At 46.5% G+C, this 21,425-nt stretch overlaps 1 protein-coding gene across 4 annotated transcripts in view; it reads left to right on the top strand.

Annotated features, from left to right (window-relative positions):
- TFAP2E (transcription factor AP-2 epsilon) overlaps positions 1-21,425 on the top strand; it is a 52,740-nt gene that overhangs the window by 7,425 nt on the left and 23,890 nt on the right. The gene's annotated exons all lie outside the window — the stretch shown is intronic.

Raw genomic sequence — 21,425 nt, 5'->3', positions numbered from 1 at the left:
CCACCTCTGGGGACCGGGCCGGCGCTGCAATGGGACCCCAGTTCCCACTGGGAAGGGGGAGAGAGCCCCAATCTCTGGCGCTGCCTAGGGTTTGAAGCCGCAGGGTTTGCTCCAAACACCAGTTCCGGGTCCCTCGCCTCTTTATGGGGTCCGGCCCCGCATTTCTTCCTTTTAAATAATCCCTTAAACACATTTCACACCAGCTCAGAGACGAGCTGCCAATCCGGGCTGCCTGCTCCAATTTCCGGACTTAGGGCCTGATCCAATCTCCGGTTTCTCGCAGAGACCCTCGGTTTTTTTCCCTATTAAAAGTAATTACTTAGGGGCCTGCCCGGCGTTCAAATGCATCCTCCCTGCCTCTGGATATTTACTGCCTCATAAAGCACTAACAATGTCAGAGTCAGAGGGGCCGGAGAAACACAGATGGGGGGGGGGCAGGGCACTGATTAACGGGAATCCCCCCCACCCCACCAAATCCGTAGGGCCCAAGGATGGACTCTACTGCTCAGACCTGGCGCTGGGGCTATTTCGCACCAGTCCGCAGCTGCTCCAGATCCGGGGGAAGGAGGTTGGCTGGGGCTTACACGTTGGGGGCGCCCGGGGACTGCCTGGGTCTCTTGCTTCCTACGCAAGGGTGCTGGGGTCGGGTGGGGGGACTTCTCTACAGCCCTCTCCGAACAGGCTCCAAGCTAGTGGACACGGGGCCTGATCCAAAGCCGAAGGAAGCCAATGGAAAGACTTCCATGGATTTTAGTTGGCTTTGGATCGGCGCCTTCAGCAGCCGGGAACAGGAGTGGTACAATAAACCACTGTGGAGCAGGGATGGGTGGTGGTGGTGGTTTTTTTTTAAACTGCACCAATCCCAGCTCCTGGTAAGAGCAGTCGCGATCTTGCAGAAAGCGGGAGAGTTCGGGGGTGATTATCTACTATTGATTATTTACTGTCCTGGCCGGCAGCTCCCGATCGATTGCACTTCGCCCGATTGATTGGCTAAGTGAAATCGTTGCGAATTCCCGAAGCTGGCGGGGGGGAGGGGGCGGGGAGTGTCTCTTCGGCCCCCTCCCCAGGAGAGTAAATATAATTAGGAAAATATTTTTAAAAATAGAATCTGACTTTGGTTGGGATCCCATCCGGGCTCGCTGATCAGCATTGGAAAGACCTTGGGTTCACGGCGGGGCTGGGGCTCTTACAGTCTGTGCTCATCGCAGACAAAGTTACAGTTGCCTTTTTGTTTTTTAAAAAAAGTCACCCATTAGAATCAAAATGTCCCGTTTGAGGTGGGTCAGTAAAATAACATTAGCAAAGTCAAATATAGTTTTTAAAAAACGAGACCTGCTGGGTTGAAAGCGCCTGGGGAAAAAGGAGAGCGGAATAAGAAATAAAAGGCCCCGCAGTTGTGGCGGAGCCATTCAGCCAGCTCCATATGAAACCGGCCCGTGGGCATCTCGGCGGATGTGGCCAAGGCAACCATCCTACAGGGTGACACGCCGGGAATGGCCCGGGAGCCAGAGCAGTCAAACTCCAGGGAAAGCCCAGCAAAACGCGCACAAACAGTCGGAAGAAGGAGAAACGCGTCTCCGGGGGCCAGAGGGCTTTGACCAGCGACGTTATGTCTAATTGTCCGTCTCGTGCCCCAAACCTTCTTCCATAATGATGAATAACACCCAGCGCCCCCCTCCGCCCCCCCCGGTGAATAGTATCCCTGCCTTACAGGGGCCGATGGAAAGAATCTAGCTGCTGGCCCCTGTGCGCTTTGGATCTGGGTCTTACCCTAGGCCAAGTAGCCCGTCATTGGCACAGCCAGGATGGGACCCAGACACCGGAGCAAGTCACTGCACTCCCGCCTCCCCCAGTAAATTCCCCCCCCCCATACAACTCCCCAGCTAACTCTCTGCACAGGAATCCGGGCAGGCTCCGGCCCATCGAAACTTGTCTGTTCAGATTTAGGGCAACACTCCCGGGCCAATCCGAGCGGGATGCTGCGGGTGGCAGGTCGGCTGCCGCTCAGCCACGCTCGGGCTCAGGGATTCTGGGCAAGGTATGGCCCCATCCAAGTCGCCCACAGGGGTTGAGGGCGGTACGGCCAAAGTTACTACATCCCCCTCCCTGAGCTGGCTGGGGACCGAGGGGAACCAGCCCTGAGCCTGGAATTCCAGCCCGGGGGTGGGTGGCAAAACCTCCTGGTTATACGAGACAGAAAATCAAAGCGGAGCCGTTTTCTCCAGGGGCCTGCAGGCTGGCTGGCTCTGCTATTGAACCGGCAGACCTGGGGCTCTCAATTAGACAATTTAAAAACAAAGCCCGGCCTAGGAGAGCCTGCCTCAGGAGCCACCTGTGCAAAGGTGCTAGCCAATCCCGCCTCGTTCAGGCACCCCCGGGTTTGGGTGGCCGGGGAACGCAGGCTCAGGCCGGCCCGGTACAGACTTGCTCGCTTGGGTAAAGATATGCAGGACGGGGCGCGTAGTTTGCAAACTCTTCCAGGAACTTGTCCCGCCTCTTGAGCCCCGACACGCGGCTGGTGCTGCCGAGAGCAGCCGAGCGGTGATCTCACAGGTTATTTATCCCTGGACTAGAATATCTCCAGAGCAGCATTTCTAAATAGGAGAGCTCGGAATGTGTTCCCGGTTTGGAAACTGCATTTACCCAACGGACCGTAACAGCTCCCAGGGGTTATGGAGAAATGGGCAAACCTGGTTAGCACTTTTAAAAATAAATTTCCGCGTCCACATCCCTCGCTCTCCCCCAAACAGCGACAACCCCCCCAAAAGTCACTGCGCAGTAATAGGCAGAAAAATGCTGGTTCCTTCCAGCAGCGACTCGGGGACCTTCAGGGGTTGGCTTCATAATCGCTGGGCAGGTTCCTAAAAAGTCCGTGCAAAGGTTCAAGCATTCACTGCGCGCTGATGGCGCTGCGCCGCCAGGGCGAAGTTTGCTGTCAAAAGTTACCCCCGAACGCAGAGCAATTGGTTTCGAGACCACAGCATCTGGGTCACACTCCACACAGCCCCCCTCTCCCCCCGCGCACCCCCATCAAGCCGGATTAAAGTCGGGACAAAAGCGGGAGGAATTCCCGGGAAGCCATTTGAATACAAAACAAACAAAGACCAGGGACAATTAATTACCGCGCTGTATTTTGGAACGAGACTTTCTCGACTAACGCAACATAAAAGGCATCTGCAACCGTGACTGCAAACTGCCCTGCCTTGCGTTTGGCCTGCAGACTTCTTCGGTCGGCGCCGAAACCTTGGATCCCTTCTGAGCAAGCCAGTGAATTGGCTTCCTTCTTTTGTTTGTTGTTGTTGTTGTTGTAAATCTACTTTTTAAAAATCGGACCTCGGTATGCCAAGTCTCAGTCTGGGCCAAAACAATGGTACGGGCGAGTTTATATTGATTTCGGACTAAACTAGGGGTTTAGACTAGAGAGGCGTCTGGGGTCGCATTAATGCAGAGAGAGAAAGTGGCCCCTGGCCCCGGAGAGTGAAGGTGTCACAGGAAGACCCGCATGCGGTTTTCTTTTCTTTTTCAAGACTAGTTTCTCTTGTTCATGAAATGGTCCGTGCTTTGCACCAGAGCAAGGCACCACAAAGAGAGAGGGTCTTTGGGCTCTTGGCAGCAACATTGCTTTGGATGAGACCGGGTCATTTTTAAAAAATAAAGAGATAAGAAAGCGAGAGAAACCCAAACAGGGTAACAGGCTGAGAATGCCACAGCAAAAAGGGCTCCTCGGGAAATGAGACGAATATCAGGGGGCAGGAGAGGATGAGATTTCATCTCGGTGTGAAGGATCAGCCCTCCCAGCTGCGTTGGAGTCGCTGTCAGTCCTCCCTCTCCATGAGCCCCTGCTGACTGGGGGGGCGCGCGGGGGGCAGCCTCTGCCGGTCTGCGGGGGGGGGTGTAAAACCCGGGGAGTTCCCGCTAGTTCACCCCCTTGAACTCGAACCGGGGGCGCAGCCAGTCGCAGGGACTTGATCAGCCATAAGCCAAGCCCGTCCCGCGGCCGGCGCAGGTCTCCCCGGGCCCGGGAGCCGAGCCGAGAAGGTTCCCGAGGAAGTTCCCCGGGCGGGCAGGAGCCGCCGGTCCCACTCGGCCGGGCCGGCTGTTTTGAGGAGTCCCGGGCAGTTGCATGGTGCGCCTCAAAGGGCTCGGGTCACGCTTTGCTTTGCGGCCCCCCGCCCCCCACAACGCTCAGCAGAAGAAGATAGCGAGGAAGAAACGTGTCGACGGGATGTTCTTCTCCCAGGGCGCTGGGGCGGGCAGCGGACGGAGGGGAGGGATGCCCCCCGTAAAGGGCTCTAATGAAATGCAGCTTCGAGACTATTTTCTCATCTTGTTTTGCAAAACAACAAAGCCCAAGAGGCCGCGCAAGGCCGTTGTGCCTCTGGCCGGCCGGGGAAGAGCTCGCCAGGCGAGTTACAATCCCCGGGAACAGTTCAAAGGAAAAACAAACCCTCCCTAATGGGGTGACTGGTGTCGTTTAGCTCATCTGCGAATTAACTGCACTTCCGTACATCTAGCCGGACTGCCAAAGCGGGGGGGGGGGGGGGAAGGTTTCAAATAGAAAGCCCACGGATCTCGATGGGCCCAGAGATATTTATCCATTGACACTCTTACGTTAGACTCGATGTTTAAACGATGTCAAGGCGCTTTGTAAACCCCGGGTTATTTCCAGAGCCTGGGATTAAAGACCAGGTCGGGGAAACTGAGTCTTGTAGGCATGTCACTGCTGCTCCCCTCGGCGGGGGACTCCTAGGCGCTTACAACCCATTCCCGCTGCTTTATCGCAGGGGCTCTCGTTTCTGATCTCAGCCATTTCGCAGCTTCTCTCACCCCCTTGATTCGGATCCTGACCTCGTTTCCCCGCCATCGGTTCTCACTGAGTCTGATGCTGCTGTCCCATGACAGAGTCCATTTATTTCTAACCTTACAAAAGCCAAGGGCCAGATCCTGCCCTGATTTCAATTTTGTTTTGTTTTTAATTCGACAAAGGGTTGAGGATCGGACCCGCCATCCGAATGAATACTAGTCAAAGCAAATGCAGAATTTGCCTCCCTGTCCCAGACTCCAGTCGCTCCCTGACCGTGTAAAACAAAATCCTTGTTGGGGAGAAATTGGAAAAGCGAAGCGAGCTGATGTTAGGGAAATGGAGTTGACTTCAGCTGAGCGCAGTTGATCCTAACGCCAACTGAAGATAATTTGGGAGCCCCACCTGAGCGGATTATTTGGGATTAATTTGGGAGCCCCACTTGAGCGGATTATTTTTAACCTTCCCAAATTAAATTCGACTCCAAATCAAACAGGCCGAGCATTCAGCGGGAGGTTAATAGTGGGTTGTTTCAAACGTTAAACAGTCACTTTGTGAAGTATGCCCCGAGACCCGGGAGATAAAACAGCGTCTGAACGCTCTGGAGGTTTTGCTGAGAACTCGGTGTATTTACTGATCGTCCCGGGGTCTCTTTCTCGCTCTCTCTGAAAACACTTTTTTATGAAACAGGGGAAGTCGCATTCATCTCATTCTGTGCAAAATATTTCTACTTTGCACCTATTCAGCCCGCTTCTACTCAAGAGCCCTCTGTTTCCCTAAATTTGTAAAGATAAGCCTTGACTACCTTCCCCCAGTTAAAGCAAAGAATCGAAACCAGCCTCCCACCTGAACCCCAAACACTTCCTCCCTGTCCAAAGATGCAGCCAAATTACTCTTCCTTGCACCAGCGCAAATCAAGGCCACTGATTTTCAACACTATTTCACCAGCGTAAACCCTAATGACCGACAGCAGAATGTAACCCGCACATTAATAACGCCTGCCATGGTAACGCGATATTTTTTCTTTAGTTTATTCCCTATTTCTGATGGTCAGGAAAACGGATTGCAATAATAAGAAGAGGAGGACTTGTGGCCCCTTAGAGACTAACCCATTTATTTGAGCCTAAGCTTTCCTGACCTACAGCTCACTTCATCGGATGCATTCATCTCCCCACTGTATTTTCCACTGAATGCATCCGATGAAGTGGGCTGTAGCTCACGAAAGCTTAGGCTCAAATAAACGGGTTAGTCTCTAAGGTGCCACACGTCCTCCTTTTCTTTTTGGGGATACAGACTAACACGGCTGCTCCTCTGAAACCGGATTGCAATAATGACAGTCAGAGAAACTTGAGCCATAAATACAGCCCCGCACAAAGTGTACACACACGTAGCTGACGGTCTCTGGTGTCACTGAGAGTGTCTTTCCTAATTTACGACTGATTCGCCTCTACCTGTTAAACGCCCCCATCTGCTTGAAAACAAAGACCCGTGGTTAAAATAGCTCAACTCTGTGAAATATTTTTCTAATAAAAACTTCATCGGAGTATTGTCGAGAGCGTTAAGACCATGATCGATTTATGCGGCTCCCTGGGATAATAACTTGTATGAAATAGTCAAACCCTGCTCTTGGCTTCCCTTCACATTTTGAAGAGAGCAAACATGTAGATAGAAAGCGCTGTTTAACCACTGATACGTGTAGCCATTAAACACAAGCACAGGGACAAAACCACAGCCCTCTTTAAAGGTTTAGTGGTGACAGTTAATATGGGCAGTTTCAGGTTTCTGAAGTTCAGAGGGATGCAAAGGTTCCTGAGATAACTATATCTGATAATATCTGAGTGACACCTGAACTGGGTTAATAATGAGAGACCCGGGGCTGCAGTCCTCCTGCTCAAGCAAAACACCAGTAAAGTCAATGGGAGTTTTGCCTGAGTAAAGATTGTAGAATTGGGGCCTGCTTCACTATTGCCCTCCAATTTGTACAATCATTTGCACTAGTGCAAAGTGGGTGTGTAAACCCCTATGAAATCAGAGTGGTAGTATCTTACACTAACTTTGCACTGGTGTAAATGATTATATTCTACAAAGTATAGAGCAATAGAGAAATCAGGCCTCTCTATTATTTATACTGTGTTTTAAGAAGAAAGGGTGTGAGGGGTGGGGGTAAACCTTTTGAACCCAACTTCTGATCTTAATTTCACCAGTTGGAACCTAGAGTAAATCACTGAGATTAGCAGAGATCAGAATCCTTTCTTACTGGGTCTAATCTTGCAAATCTTTATTCAGGCAAAGCTCCAATCGACATTAATGGTGCACTGATGGTAGTCATTACATAGTAAAAAAAAGAAAAGAAAAAACCATCGTACATTACAGTACCCTTTACAGGAAAATTGTTATTCCAAGAATAAAATTTCATTACAGAAGGCATTTCAGTGAAGCATTAACAACCATAATTATTTTAGCTTTAATTAGAACATATAAGAGGCATTTCATTAAATACCATTGCATGAGAAATCATTACAACAGGCTCCAGTGTGTGTTTGCGCTCTCATTACACATAAGTGTTTGCTGTACATTTGCTTTTTTGTGTGTGCCAAAAGCATCAGAGATAACAGTTTTAAAATATGCTTCAATGCGAATACAAGTCTGGAAAGTTTGGGTGTAATTACAGTGTGTGAAGGGAGGGTGTTCCCCTCTTCACTTGTCAAAATTTATGATTATTTAGAAAATCTCTGTCTCCCAAATTGGAATTATCATTATTGTTACAAAGTCAGGCCTGCATCCTGAAGATTTTGCAGTGTCTCAAGGGGGGAAAAAAAGTCTGAAAAGAAAAGGCAAGTAGATACAAGTCTTCTGCAACTTCAGTGCCCATGAATAATTTCCAATCAGGTTTCTTTTCGAGCAAACTGCTACGTTTACAATAAAGACGTACAATATGTTTTGGAGAGTAATCAGATTTTTGTTTTTGTTTTCCCCAGTATAGTGTCTTTAAAGCCTTGCACACAATTTCCAGATCTCTCTGTATGTACATGCAGAAACTGATTGTGAAGTTCGTAAATGAGAGTGCAGAGTGTGCAAACTAAACAGATAATCTCTAATCATGTATTCCAAAACATTTTGGTGGCTCAGCAATAACACAGTCCGAATTGTTGTGTTATGATGCAAGGAGGCAGTTGGGGAAACTTTTACATGAGCAATAGCTGCAAATGTGTATCTGAAAAAGATCTACTTTGCAAAAAACCAAAAGAATCCCCAGCTCTCCTCCATGTCCCTAATGTAACAGGGAGCTTTACTTCTGCCCAGGAACCATATCTTTCCACGGAGAAAGAAAGACAACCAGCCTTCTAAACCTGGGGCCCAATCCTGCCTTCCTTAGCAAAACAGAGTTCTGCCAGAATAAGAGCCCCAGGATTGGGCCCATGGCATGTTTCATGGGCAAGTTTTTAAACCACAGAAAGGTGTCCCTCATTTTTAAGGTAGTGAGAGTGGAATTCCCTCTGGTGCAGGTGGCCAGCAAGAGGCCTATGGGCCTTAAACAGTGCCCGTGCATCCTGCTCTGGGGTGGAGGTGACCGTGTGGGCCAGATCTTGAAAACCCTCACTAGAGGGTGCAGTACTTTACCATGCCTAGCCAGTGGGGTTTCTGACAGCACTACATATTCTGCTCCCTAGTTAATGCTTGCAGGATCAGACCCTGTACTTTTCTCTTGGTACTCAGTCCCGTTACACTCGGCAGTTTGGGCTCAGTAACTCCTGTCTGTTTCCCCTTTTTGATTAACAACTCCGCAACACCTACAAGAGTGGGCATATTTTGACTCAAAAAGAAACGGGGGCCTGATCCTTCTCTGACTGAAGTCAGTGGCCAAGATCTCATTCACATCAGTGGGAGCCGATCAGGCCCTTAACGTTGTCCAGAGTTTATATCTATAGCCATGGTTAATGGTATGTTAATCCTCAAATAACTGCCCATTCTGCTTTGCATGTCTGAAGGGAAGATATGTTTTTGCATTGTAAGCCAGGAGTTGCTAGTCAATAGTAAATAAACAGTGGAGCCGTTAACTGGAAGTAGGCAGAACTAATTACCTTGCAGCCTTATTTATTTTGAGGTGATATTGCATCATTCTTTCTTCACTCACCTCTGCTTACTTCAGGGTCAAATCTGGAAGCCCTTGCTCCAGGTAACTGGGAATTTTACCTGCGTAAACACTAAGGGAGAAGCGAATAAGGACCCTCAGGATTTGCTCCAGTCTGGGGTTGCTATTTTTATTCGCTAGACACCAAAGCACATATTGTTGCATTTTCTCTGCGGGATCCACCCTTCCCTGCCCTGGCAGCACTGAAAGAATGAATTTCAATTTTTTTTAATTTTAAAAAACCTGCATAGACAAATTCTAAGCAATTTACAGTCAGGGAATAAAAGTTATGAGATGAACACATTTATAGTGGGGATTTCTGAGTATATTTCTCTCTACTAGATGTTATGGATAAATGTAAAGAGCACCCAGTATTGCAAGAATTGCACTTTAATCTTACTGCATCAGGCAAGTTTAATCCATAACTTCCCCACAATGGATCTCCCTGACACAAATCTAATATAAATCGTTGCAGGGGAAAAGGGGAAAAAACTCCTTTCTAAGTGCTGAGATAAGGCTAACTCACTTGGTCAACAAAACTTCCATCATCCACTCCATAAACTTTAAACTGACCTTTTCCCATCTTTATCTGAAAGATTCTCATGTCCCAAGCTATGAAATCATTTTACAGAAAACTTGAGCCGAAAAATGGCAGCAAAATATTAAGAGACCGCTCTAACTTTCCCAACAAAGATCTCTGATGCCTGTAAACAGTAGCTCTGCCTGTATAGTCTGTCACCTTGGGAGTCCCTAGGGTGCATTATGCCTCATCTCTTTAGTACAGCGACCATAATTATAGATCTGGCTGGAGCAGATCCATATTCCCTTTGCACAAATTGATACTAACCTTGAGTGACTGAGATTTAATGCAATCTGTTTGGCAATGGAGTAAAGCTGCAGCAGAGGGCGGTTATTCAATATTGCAGACATCTCGTTCAGATACTTGCAACAGCAGGTAGGGTCACAACTGAGGAGATTTCATTTAGTTTGAGGGTTTATTGCCAAAATATTTGGTTGGGTTTTTTTAACGTCAGTAGTTTTGGTAGCTAGTGTCATCATAGACCATTTCTATGTAGCTTTAAGAGATGAAGTAAGTGGTTTGATATGGATCTGTTGTGTTTTCTCAGACTCGCAGAGCTAAACATGGCTCCTTCTGTCTAAGTTGCTTTTATTTAAGATTGAGAAAAGCAGCAAAGAACGAACAAATATTAAGTATCAGGGGGGAGGAAGGGAATGTGAGCCCCAATAGCCCTGCACCTTGTGTAGTCATTTACCCCTGTGCATGGCAGGTATAAAACACTGCTGGTTGATTTGCTGGCATTTCCTACACCCAACTGCACACACTTTGCACAGATTCAGTGGATTGCACAGAGTGGAAGTTAGGGGGGATCAGTCCAGAGTGTGTGACTCACTCCCAACATTCTGCATCTGAAAGGAAAGACAAAATGACAGCTCCCAAGCAGCAGACAGGGAGACTCCTCGACATTTAAAGGTGAGGTACGCATAAAGCATAACAACACTATTTCTCTCAATGATATAGCCATGCGCACCACAGTTTGTAGCACGGACAGTTAGGGCTAGAGAATTTAGGGCCAGATTTTGTTCTTATCCAGCTCCTTAAGCATGGCAGCAGGCTGGGGATTTGCGCCTGCAAGAAGGTTCCATGGTTTGTGGAGATATCATTGCAGACTGAACAATTTATTCAGGGAATGGAGGAGCCTCTTTGTTTTTCACAAATCATCTCTGAGCAAATTTACAATGTTCTCAGATTTATCCTTTATTTGTTATTATTTCCTGGGTAATTTCTATGGATAATTCTTGGTCTGTAGATTGTTCAAGAGCACTTTGTTGTTGTGACTATTCAGAAGTTGCTGTGTAGGTTAGTTTTGATGGGTCCTACACGATCATATAGGATTGTTTCTATTCCCTGATTGGATGTGCAGACCTTTTAGCCAGATTTTGGTTGCAAATATGCATTCATAATTCACTTTCCACAAATATTCTTATAATTGTCTTAAATTCACTGTTTCCATGAACATTTATCCCAGTAAACACATTTGCTAGAATCTTTGTGGGATGGAGGATGAACATAGGCTAACAAAACCCTGTGTTTCAGTCAAGTGAATATCCAGAGAACATTGTGAGGCATTTGCTGAATCCTAATATAGGTGCTGGTATAGCCTGACTTCAATGGGCTTTAGCTCAGACACAGAGAGATTAGAGGTACATCAACACTGCAGACGAAGGGGTCATTGCAGCATACCCATTTAGCTAGCATGGGTAACAATACCAATGAGGATACAGCAGCACAGACCCCGATGTGGGCCAGCAACCTGGGTACGTATGCACAGTCCCCAGCAGGCTTGTACTATGGTGGCTAGCTTGTGCCAAAGCTGCATCCACCACTGTTCCGTACACCAGCTAGATTGAAGTATGCTGTAGTCACACCTTGAGTTGCAGTGTAGACATAACCTAAGTGACTTGCCCAAGGTCACACAGGGAGCCTGTGACGGGAATTAAAGCTGGATCTTTTGAGTCGCAGGCTATTGACCTAACCACTGGACCATCCGTCCCCCCATTACTAACAATGGTAAGTGATAAGAAATTTTTAGTTTCAGAAGAAAATATGTAAAATCTTAAATAGCTAAAGCAGGGTGATACAGATATTGTGACTATCCCACACGTGCACACACCCACTCACCCGCCACACAAACCTGTTTATTCATTCTCTTGTTGGAAAGTGGTTTAGAAATGCCTCTTTTCCATAACCATTTTTCAGATCAAGCCTTAACTGAGAAGGGGAATATATTTTTCTCAACACCATAATTTAACCAGAACAATCAAACAATGCCTCTGAGCTCACAGTGCAAATTCAGTGCAGGCCTTGGCTGTCCTGATAGATTCAGCTAAATGGCATTTTCTGCTCTCTTTCACCTGCTGTCGTAGTGTCTTTGAGGCGTGAGACAGCTGCTCACACTCTGACATTAAAAAGCATCTTCAGACAAACAGCAACACATGTCCAAAAACAATCAGCTGGAGCTCAAAATGGGGTAGCTTAAAGAGTCCTCACTTTGCTGGCTTTTAGAAGGTGGAGGGAAGTTTTCTTCCGTATGTCAAATTGAGCACGGTGCCATTGAGTTTTACACTGAACGGCTGCAGTTTGATCTCAGAAATAAGGAGGTTTATTTGGTTGTCACATTCACGCCCTTTCTGGAATGTTTGAAACTTTCTGATAAAGTCTTTTTGTTCAAAAGAAAACAAAAATCTCTTAGGTACCTTTGTGCCTTTAAGACACATATTCATTGTGAGAGCAGCAGAGGGCATGTCTGCCCAAAAAGCTCTTGCATCGTCATGATGGTATGGCAATGGGTGCTTAGATGCAACAGTCAGGAGAATCAGATGAGTACCTAGAAAGAGAGTGATGGATTAGATGTCTACAATGAAGCCCTATAAATAAATAAATGGCTTTGGTGCGTCATAATTCTTAAGTATCAGCAAAATAAAACATGCACCAAACGTAAATAGCTATTTGCATCCAATGCACTTGCAGGTTTAGGGCCCAATCCTGCTTGCTCTGAAAGAAGTGGCAAATCTTCCTTTGATTTCAGAGGCAGCAGTATCAGGGTCTTGCTGTCTTTATTTTGATTTGTTTGATTTGTCAGCTGAGGATATTTTGCTGTTGATAGTGGAAGTGTCATAGCTCCAATCAGGATCAGGACCCCATTGTGCTGTGCAGACCCATAGTAACAAAGAGTTCCTACCCCAGAGAGCTTAGCGTCTAAATGCAACAAGTGATGTAACAAACTAATGGATGGAATGAAGGAGGGAGAATGAGAAATAGGTAGTTACACAGACTAATCCTGCGCACAATTTTCAGGTTTCAAGATAAAAAATAATCCTCCTGCAAAATTAAAAGCCCTGATTCACACGTAGAATTTTCAGGGGGAGCTTCCTGTGTAGGCCAGTGGTAGGATGGGCCTTGGTAGAGTTTGATGGTGGTGGTGGTAGGGGAGTGATTTTATTTTTTGTTAATTTCAGTATGTGTTGTAGAATTCAGATTAATTAATACAACATGAAGCCTGATATGGCAAGGGTAAAAAACAGTTAATGAATTAAGTATATTCATAAGAGATTAGTGTAACGTCATATCCTGCCATGAGAAAGGGAAGATGTGGTGTCATTCTGTAAAATACAAGGCCACAAAGACCTGTAGTTGTAAGACTGTATCCAGTATTTGGGTGAGGTGTTGTTTCCCTCCAGTGTATACACCCCCTACCCCCCAATAATCACAGACAAAAAGATTAAAAGAAAGTTTTTTACTCTGACCCGTGCCTGCATAAGCACCCCTTCATTAAAATGATATTTTAATGTCTTATAACTGCAGCAGGATACAACAAGGTGTGTGTTAATGTGAGATAACATACGGCAAGCACAGTGGAAGGCCTTGTTTTTTGTCTCAGCCTTCAGAATGCCTCCCAGGCATGTGTTATCTCTGAGTTTCACGAACCTTGTCATGACTTACTGCTTAATTAGATGTTTTTAAATGAATTCTTTCCCCTTTGTTGGAAGTGGAAAAGCCTTTTTTAAAAGCCAGGTTCAGAGAAGGTGGCTGGGCTGCTCCTTGGGTGCGTTCTTTAAAAGTTACACTGACATGGCCTTTCCTTTGGGGAGATGTGAATTTGGAACGTGGATTGTTCCTCATGAGTTGATGCCTCGAGGGTGTGTGCGTGACCCACTGGCAGTGTATGTTAGATGTGCCCCCCTGAGCCCAACCGGCTTTTTACTTCAAGCTGTTGGGATTCATGCTTTTAGCTCAGGAAGTCTCCAGTTCTGTCTCTGGTATTGGCCAAGACAGCGGCCATCACACATGATCTCAGGATTAGAGTAGATTTGGCATCAGGTCCCCTGGGTTTTTGGTTCAGGTTCCGTCACTGTCTACTGCCTTGGTCAAGTCACTGCACTTTCTGGAGCTGTCACTCAAGCTACTACATAACAGATCACATACAAATGCTCTTTAAAGGAGAGGAGATGTGTGTGGGAGACTCTATGGGACAGGAGTGTGAAACAGGGCTTGAGAGGAGGATGGGAGGCTGTTTCAAGGATGACAGAAGGCACCAACCCAGGAATGGGAGATGGAGAGAGGATAAGGTGGTAGATCAGATCGGGGGCAGGGGAGGTCAGGACCCATTCATAGATTCTAAAGGAACCTCCAATTTCCCTTCTTTTGCTCTGAGTTGTCCCATTGCACACAGCTTAGCCAGAGCACCAGCCGACAGAGCCCAGGGTGCCACTCTCCTGCATATCTCGATAGACGCCCTTTTTTTCTACACTGGTTTGTTGCAAAGTTGGGTGATTTGAGCTTTTGCATGGCCTAGCTGGCTACTGCTGAATTCTATTGAATTGTGCTGTTGCCCCGGCGTTCTGTTTGGGCATTTGTGATGTCGGATTGGAGTTATACCTAGAGCTGGTCCAAAAAGACTAATTATGCTTTGCAAATATTTAAAAAAAGTCATTTTCTTGAAGATTCTTATGACTACGTTCAGATTTTAACACCCCTGTCAACTCCGAAAACCTGAAAATGTTTGGATTTTGGTTTTCCTTCCCCCCTTCTCCTTTTTATCATTTTGTCCCTGAAGAGGAGTATGTGTGTGTGTGGGGTGGGGGGCAGCGAGACTGGAAATTGGAGCAAAAGGAGGGACAATTGAAAACTCAAAAGTTTTCTGATTTAGTTTTTTCCATCCAAAAATTGGAAAAAAAATTAAAAAAAAACCCAAACAATTTTTCGGGTTTTTTTTTAAACAAAGGCCATTTTTCATCAAAAACAATTTTTGACTGAAAGATTGCAGTTCTAGTTACGTCAAGGGGCTCCCACAGCCCATGGAGCGGGGACTGTGTGTGTGCGTGTGTGTGAATAAATCTAAACAAACCAATAAAGCCACCAGGCAAACTCAGTTCACAGCAGCAACATGAACCTGACACCAGCTTTTAAAAAAATTAATTAACACATTTATGCTGTTAATTGACTATTCTTACTAATGAAAAACTCTTCTTTAAGTGCCTTGCATGGAGCTAACAAGCTTAGTGGGCAAAACTTCATTGCTTGCGGGGCACAGATCCTCCTTCTGAGTAACTGAGCTTGGTAGGGATAAGATAGGGTACAGAATGTCCCTGATGAGGTCAGTGTGGGCTACTGCCACCTTATTCTTACACTATCCTCCAGCACAGATGCACATCCCTTTGTCAAGGGAGAATGATTGACAGATCTTTATAGCCAAGAGCCCACAAGCTTTTCCTCTGACCACAAGATCCCCGCTATGGTCCCGCAGTGCTGGTTAGGAAGGTGCCCCAAGGAACTGAGTTTGGTGGCATGCAGGAGCTCCCTGCCTCCCCCCGGTCCTGCCTCTGCTCCTGGTGCAGTTCAGCCATACAAGTCCTACAGTGTCCAAGACCCGCTCTTGTCATGGAGGAGAGGGCAGGATTTGAGGTTAGTTTATTAGAGTTGCCTGAACATGCTGCCAGTCTGCACCCAGCCCATCTGTTGACTCCACTGTGAATTCTGCCTGTGAAGTGCTGGCAGCAGTGGGATCTGCTTAGACGGGTTTAAATTAAGTGCAGTTTTAGTAACAGACTCATTGATAAACTGCATCAGCCCTCCACAAACATATCCACATGCCAACGGGACAAGAGCACGAACAAAACCTGAAATTACTAGAGTGGTGTCCTGGGCAACTCCATGGAAACCTCTATGAACATGACAGCAGCAGCCCCCAAAGAAGCCAACTATTTTGATGCACGAGGAATGGGGTGGAGCATAGAGCTGAGAATATTCTAACACCTTTCTGGGACTCAGCTGGATGTTTTCACCTGGAGTCCAGGCCTGGTCGCTCCATCTCCAAAAAAGGATACAGCCAAAATAGAGGTGGTGCAGAGATGGGTTGGGAAAATTATTAGAGACATGGAAAGACTCCCTTACGAGGAGAGAGTGAAGAGACTGGGACTGGTCAGAGAGGAGACAAATAAGAGCAGATGTGAGAGAACTTTACAAACTAATGGATGGTATAGAGAACATAAATCAGGCTGTATTTACCCTTTCTCAAGGGGACTAATAGTTAGCAAATTTTAAACCAGTTAAAAGCTTTTTTATTTTAAACATAGCACACAATCAACCTGTGGATTTCATTGCTATTAGATAGCTTTGATTCCAAGAGTTTATCAGGATTCAAAAAAGGAATAGATGCTTACATGGCTAATGAGAGCAACCAGAGAGTTACATTAGACAGGATAGAAACAGGTTATAAACACTCTTACACTTCAGGGCATAAACCAACTGTTACCTGCCTGGGTTGAGGAGGAAACTTCCCCTATAGGCAACTTATTTTATTGTGAGGTGTCTTGCACTTTCCTCTGAAGTAACCAGTTTTGGTCACTGCTGGAGACAGGATACTGGACTACCAAGAGCACTGATCTGATCCAGTCTGGCAATTCCTATATTCCTATTAATGAGTAAGACACCCAAAATAAACATAAGCAGGGGACTCTCAAGTAGGAGCAAGGAGGTTATTTTCCCTCTATATTTAGCACTGGTGCAACCACTGCTGGAATCCTGTGTCCAGTTCTGGTGCCCACAATTCAAGAAGGATGTTGATAAATTGGAGAAGGTTCAGAGAAGAGTCACAGAATGATTACAGGATTAGAAAACCTGCTTTATAGTGATAGACTCAAGGAGCTCAATCTATTTACCTTAATAAAGAGAAGGTTAAGGGATGATATGAGTACAATGTATAAGTATCTACATGGAGAACAAATACAGTATTTAATAAAGGGCTCTTCAGTCTAGCAGAGAAAGGCACAACAGGATCCAATGGCTTCAAGTTGAAGCTAGACAAATTCAGAGTGGAAATAAGGCACACATTTTTAACAGAGAGAGTAATTACCAATTGGAACAATTTACCAAAGGTCCTAGTGGATTCTCCATCACTGACCATTTTTAAATCAATATTGGCTGTTTTTCTAAAAGATCTGCTCTGGGAAATAATTTGGGAAGTTCTCTGGCCTGTGTGGTACAGGAGAGCTAACTAGATGATCACAGTGGTCCCTTGGAATCTATGAAAATACTTAAGTACAGCCATTCAAACCCACACGCTCTGCAGAACCAACTTCTGCATCACAGTTTTCTGTATATATGTCTCACCCTCCATACACGCCCAGAGGCTAAATGCAGGAGAGCTCCCCACGCTGCTGGCTTGGAAAGTACTTGGAGTGCCCATGAACCCAGCCCAGCGCTTGCAACCTATTCCCAGCAGAGCTCAGACTCCAGCAGCCAGGAACTGGCAGAGTGTGCTGAGTACTGAAATGCCGTTTAACAAACCCCAGCATCCCATGTCGCGCCGGAATTTTGCTGCATGGTGTTGTAGGCAGCAGGCTGGGTGCTCTCAGGTCCAGCATGGCCTCACTGCCAGGAGCACTTGTTTCATTTAGCAAACGCTCTTGCCACGGTATATTTCTGGTGTAATATCCCCTTGCTATGTGCTCTAAGAAGCTGCCGCCCCAACTGGAACTTAATGAGATTAGCCGCATATCGGCAAAGTCATAAACCTGGGGAGCTCAGCAGCGTCCTTGTGCTGTGAACCCAGGATGCTGGCACTCAGCTCAGAAATGATATTCATCTGGAAATACACATGCCTGGGACACTTCCTCAGCTGCAACAGGCTGCATTTGCCTCCTCCAAGCGTCACCTTGCTCTGCATGTTTGGCTTTGATTCACAACGAGTCATTTAACCTCCCCAAACCGCCCAGCTCTACTGACATTAGCACTCAGAGCCGGGAAGCAAAATATTGCTCTTTGTTCTGCCTCAGCGGACAGGCAGCTATGTCTCACAGAGGGAGCCAGGAAATCCCGGGTTCTATTCCTGGCTCAGCTACTGGCTCGCTTTCGATCTAGGTACTGAGCTGGCCCGCTTGCTGTAGTATCTGAGCGCCTCATGATATTTAATGTCTTCTCTTCATACTGTCCAGGTATTGCTGTTATCCTCATTGTACAGATGGAGAACTGAGGCACAGTGAGGCTATGTGACTTACCTAAGGTCACACAGGACGTCTTTGGCAGAGCTGGGAATCAAACCCAGGTCTTCACAGCCCAAATCTCCGTAATCACTAGACCGTCCTTCCTCCTTCATCGCTTGCTTGCTAACTGATAATCCAAGATCCCTAGTCTCAGATGAAAATGTACAAAGCCTTAATTACCTAAAGATCCCAGGTCTCTGAGTCAGAGATTGTTCCCTAACCGCTGGCCCATCCCTCCTCTTCCTCTGTGACCTTTGGCAGGTCACTTAGGCCCAGATCCTCAAAGGTATTTAGACTCCTAACTCCCACTGAAATCAATGGACATCAGTGGAAGTTAGGAGCCTAAATGCCATTGAGGACATGGGCCTTGATCTCTCTGTGCCTCAGGGTTTTTTTTCTCTTTAAAATAGGGATTCATTAGCCAAAGTGGGTAAAATGCTTTGGAGATGCTCTGTGCTAAATTCTACTCTAGTCAGATTATTTTACCACCCCAATCCCTGCAGCATCTGGTTACCATTGTTGGCTCAAATGGATCAAATAAAGGCTCTGAGTCACAGAGAGAGTTCCTGCTGGAAAAAGAATCCACATGCTTGAGTAGATTTGCAAAGGTTCTTTCCTCTCAACATCCGGCTTCATGCCCTACTGCGCAGAGCGGACCAAACCAATGCCTTGATGCCAGACACTCTTGATCTTTGGGGACAGGAAGCCATCTCTAATACCTAATGATTTGAATAGGACCAGGTCTACATTTACCCAGAAGGTTCAGTTCAGTGAAACTCCCAAAAGTCAGGATACCCCTCTGCATTGCCAGGACCTGCACAGCTGGGCTGGAGGGCTCTTGAGAAAACATCTGGGCTCAGCTGGTCATATTTTAAAGAGCTTCTCCCAGGCTTTTTGGGCTTTGCAGCCCCAAGACAAAACCAGCACACGTAGGCAGAGCTGACACTTGCAGGGTCCTGGACTCAGGCAGAGGCTTGGGAACCGGCAGAGCAAGGGAGAAGTTGGCAGCTGAGCAGGTTTAGGGGTGTGTGGGGAGGGGGATCAGTCACTGGAGGTCTGGGTTGGTTTGAGCCCTAGGTTCACTCTCCATGGTGGACGTCTGAGGGGGTCACACATGCCCACTGGAAAGAGGCTTTGACCAAGCAGCTGCCAGTTGACATGTCCCTGTTGCTAGAGATGAACCCAAATGAAATCCCTGTAACTGACGGCAAGTTTAGAGCAGGATGTCAGAGTTCCTGGGGGGTCAGGTCTCTTGCTGGATGGCGGGGTGCCTGGGGAGTCAGCCCTGGAGCTGAACTCCGCAGCTTCAGTTCATTGGCAGAAGTATCCAACATGCTTGAAATTTTGGCTTAGGTTGAATCCTCCCTGCTCTGTCTCAGCTATTTATCTAGCCTGAGTCACCAAAGTACTTCGGGGCTGGGTTATGAAGGATCCGGTCAGTCCTTGTTCCATCTGGACCGGCTGGACGAGTCCTGAGCTGCATGAGCTCCGTCTCTACATGGGAGATGACTAGATGAAGACACAACCTCCCAGACAATTCTCATCTCTCCGGTGCTTCCTGTTCCACAGTCTCCACTGGCTGTGATCAGACACTCCCCCACAACTCCGATACATTTTCTCTTGGCTTGTGCTGGACCCCTTCAGTATTGGACTGAACTGATTTCCTTTCTGAGCATTGACCAGAGGGATCTTTTCATGTCTGGCTAAAAGCTCACACTGGCTTTATTTAGCACAATGTCCTCTAAAAACAAAAGCAAAAATTGCTTATGATGAACTGCGTATAACTGAGAACAACACATGACAGCCAAAGATCTTGTCTCATCCAGTGAGCTCCATCAGGTTGGCAAAAGATCAGAAAGTCCCACCTTTACTGATGGGAAAACAGAGGCACAGAGAGGACAGGTTAGGGACTAGCCTGGGACTTGGGAGGTGTGCATTTAATTCACAGTTCTGCCACATATTTACTCTCTGACCTTGAGCAAGTCACTTAGGGCCAGATCTTCAAGGGTATTTAGGTCTCTAACTCCCACTGAAATCAATGGAAACTAGGGGCCTAAATACCTTTGTGGATCTGGCCCCTAGTCTCTCTGTGCCTCAGTTTCCCATCTGTGCAATGGGAATAATAACACTTCCCAGCCTTAGAGGAATGTTGTGAGGATAAATCCATTAAAGACTGGGAGGCTCTCAGATACTGTATTGATGGGGCCACATAAGTAGCATAGATGGAGAGTAAAGTAGCTGGTTAAGAGAATTGCTCAAAACTGTTCAGTGAGCCAATGACAGCTGGCAACAGAACCCAGGTCTCCTGATATGCAGTCCCCTCCTCTAACCACGAGACATCATTGACTCCATGCAGACTCATTACAGATAGACAGAAATCAGATGCTGCAAGCAACAGGTGAGAGAAAGTGGAACTTTGTTTGTTGTATTTGATGTGGTATTAGCAGGAGACACTTCCTGTCTTTTCCCAAAAATATTCAGGAGCACACAACTTGTCGCCACAAACAGGAAGGGCCGTTCAAATCAAGAAGTGATCAGAACAATTATAAAAGTAACAAGAATGTATAGATACATTAACAGCTGCAATTAAAATAATTCTTTCATAATGATTACTCCCAGTTCCATGCAGATTATTGGACTCAATTTGACACTTATTATTAGAGCTGGTTGGGATTTTGTTTCTCCTGTAAAAAATGTTGATGAAAATGAATTTTTTCTATGAACATTCCTGTTTTGCTCAAAAGCCATTTTATATTGAAAAAACACGTGGAGGACCATTTTTCGACCAGCTCTAACTGATTAATAATTTCCACCAAAAATACCAGGAGGAATCAATTTCTTGAGATTGGTTGTTTGGCAAAACAATTTATCTTAACTCATGTCGGTATTACACCCAGATCTGCCAACTCCCCCCTTGTCTGGAGCAAGACCCCAGTTCAACAAGGACCCATGTGGGCAAATCCCCTGCGTCTGTGCAGAGCCCCACTGATGTTAACGGGGAGTTCTGCATGGGCGCAGAGTTCCAGAATCAGAATCTTATAAGGGATTCATCTTAAAGCAGTTTCTAAAGCATGGTGGACCTGTGATGAAAGATTTTTGCAGTGTGTACATTTCCATGAGATGTCTAGAATCCCACCCATGAACACGGCGGCAGCTTCACAGACCTGTAGAGAATGCTCCCATTGCTCTTTTAAGTAAGGTTTCAATTATACTGAAAAATGCCTGGCATCCCATGTGATTTTGCCCGTGTGCAGGCTTTTGAACTAGAAAAAAAAAACAGGGCTCTTTCCACTGTGACACTGGTGTCTGATGGAGATCAGTGGTACTGGTGTCTTTTCCCTAGAGCAATCTCCAAGCTACCCACCAACTCCAAAATGGCAGGTGGACTGGCATATCTACATGACTGTGGTTTGAAGCTCAAATTAAAGC

The sequence above is a fragment of the Lepidochelys olivacea genome (assembly GCF_965140295.1).
Source record: "Lepidochelys olivacea isolate rLepOli2 genome assembly, chromosome: 19".
Taxonomy (NCBI): domain Eukaryota; kingdom Metazoa; phylum Chordata; order Testudines; family Cheloniidae; genus Lepidochelys; species Lepidochelys olivacea.
This window is presented reverse-complemented; position numbering and strand designations above follow the sequence as displayed.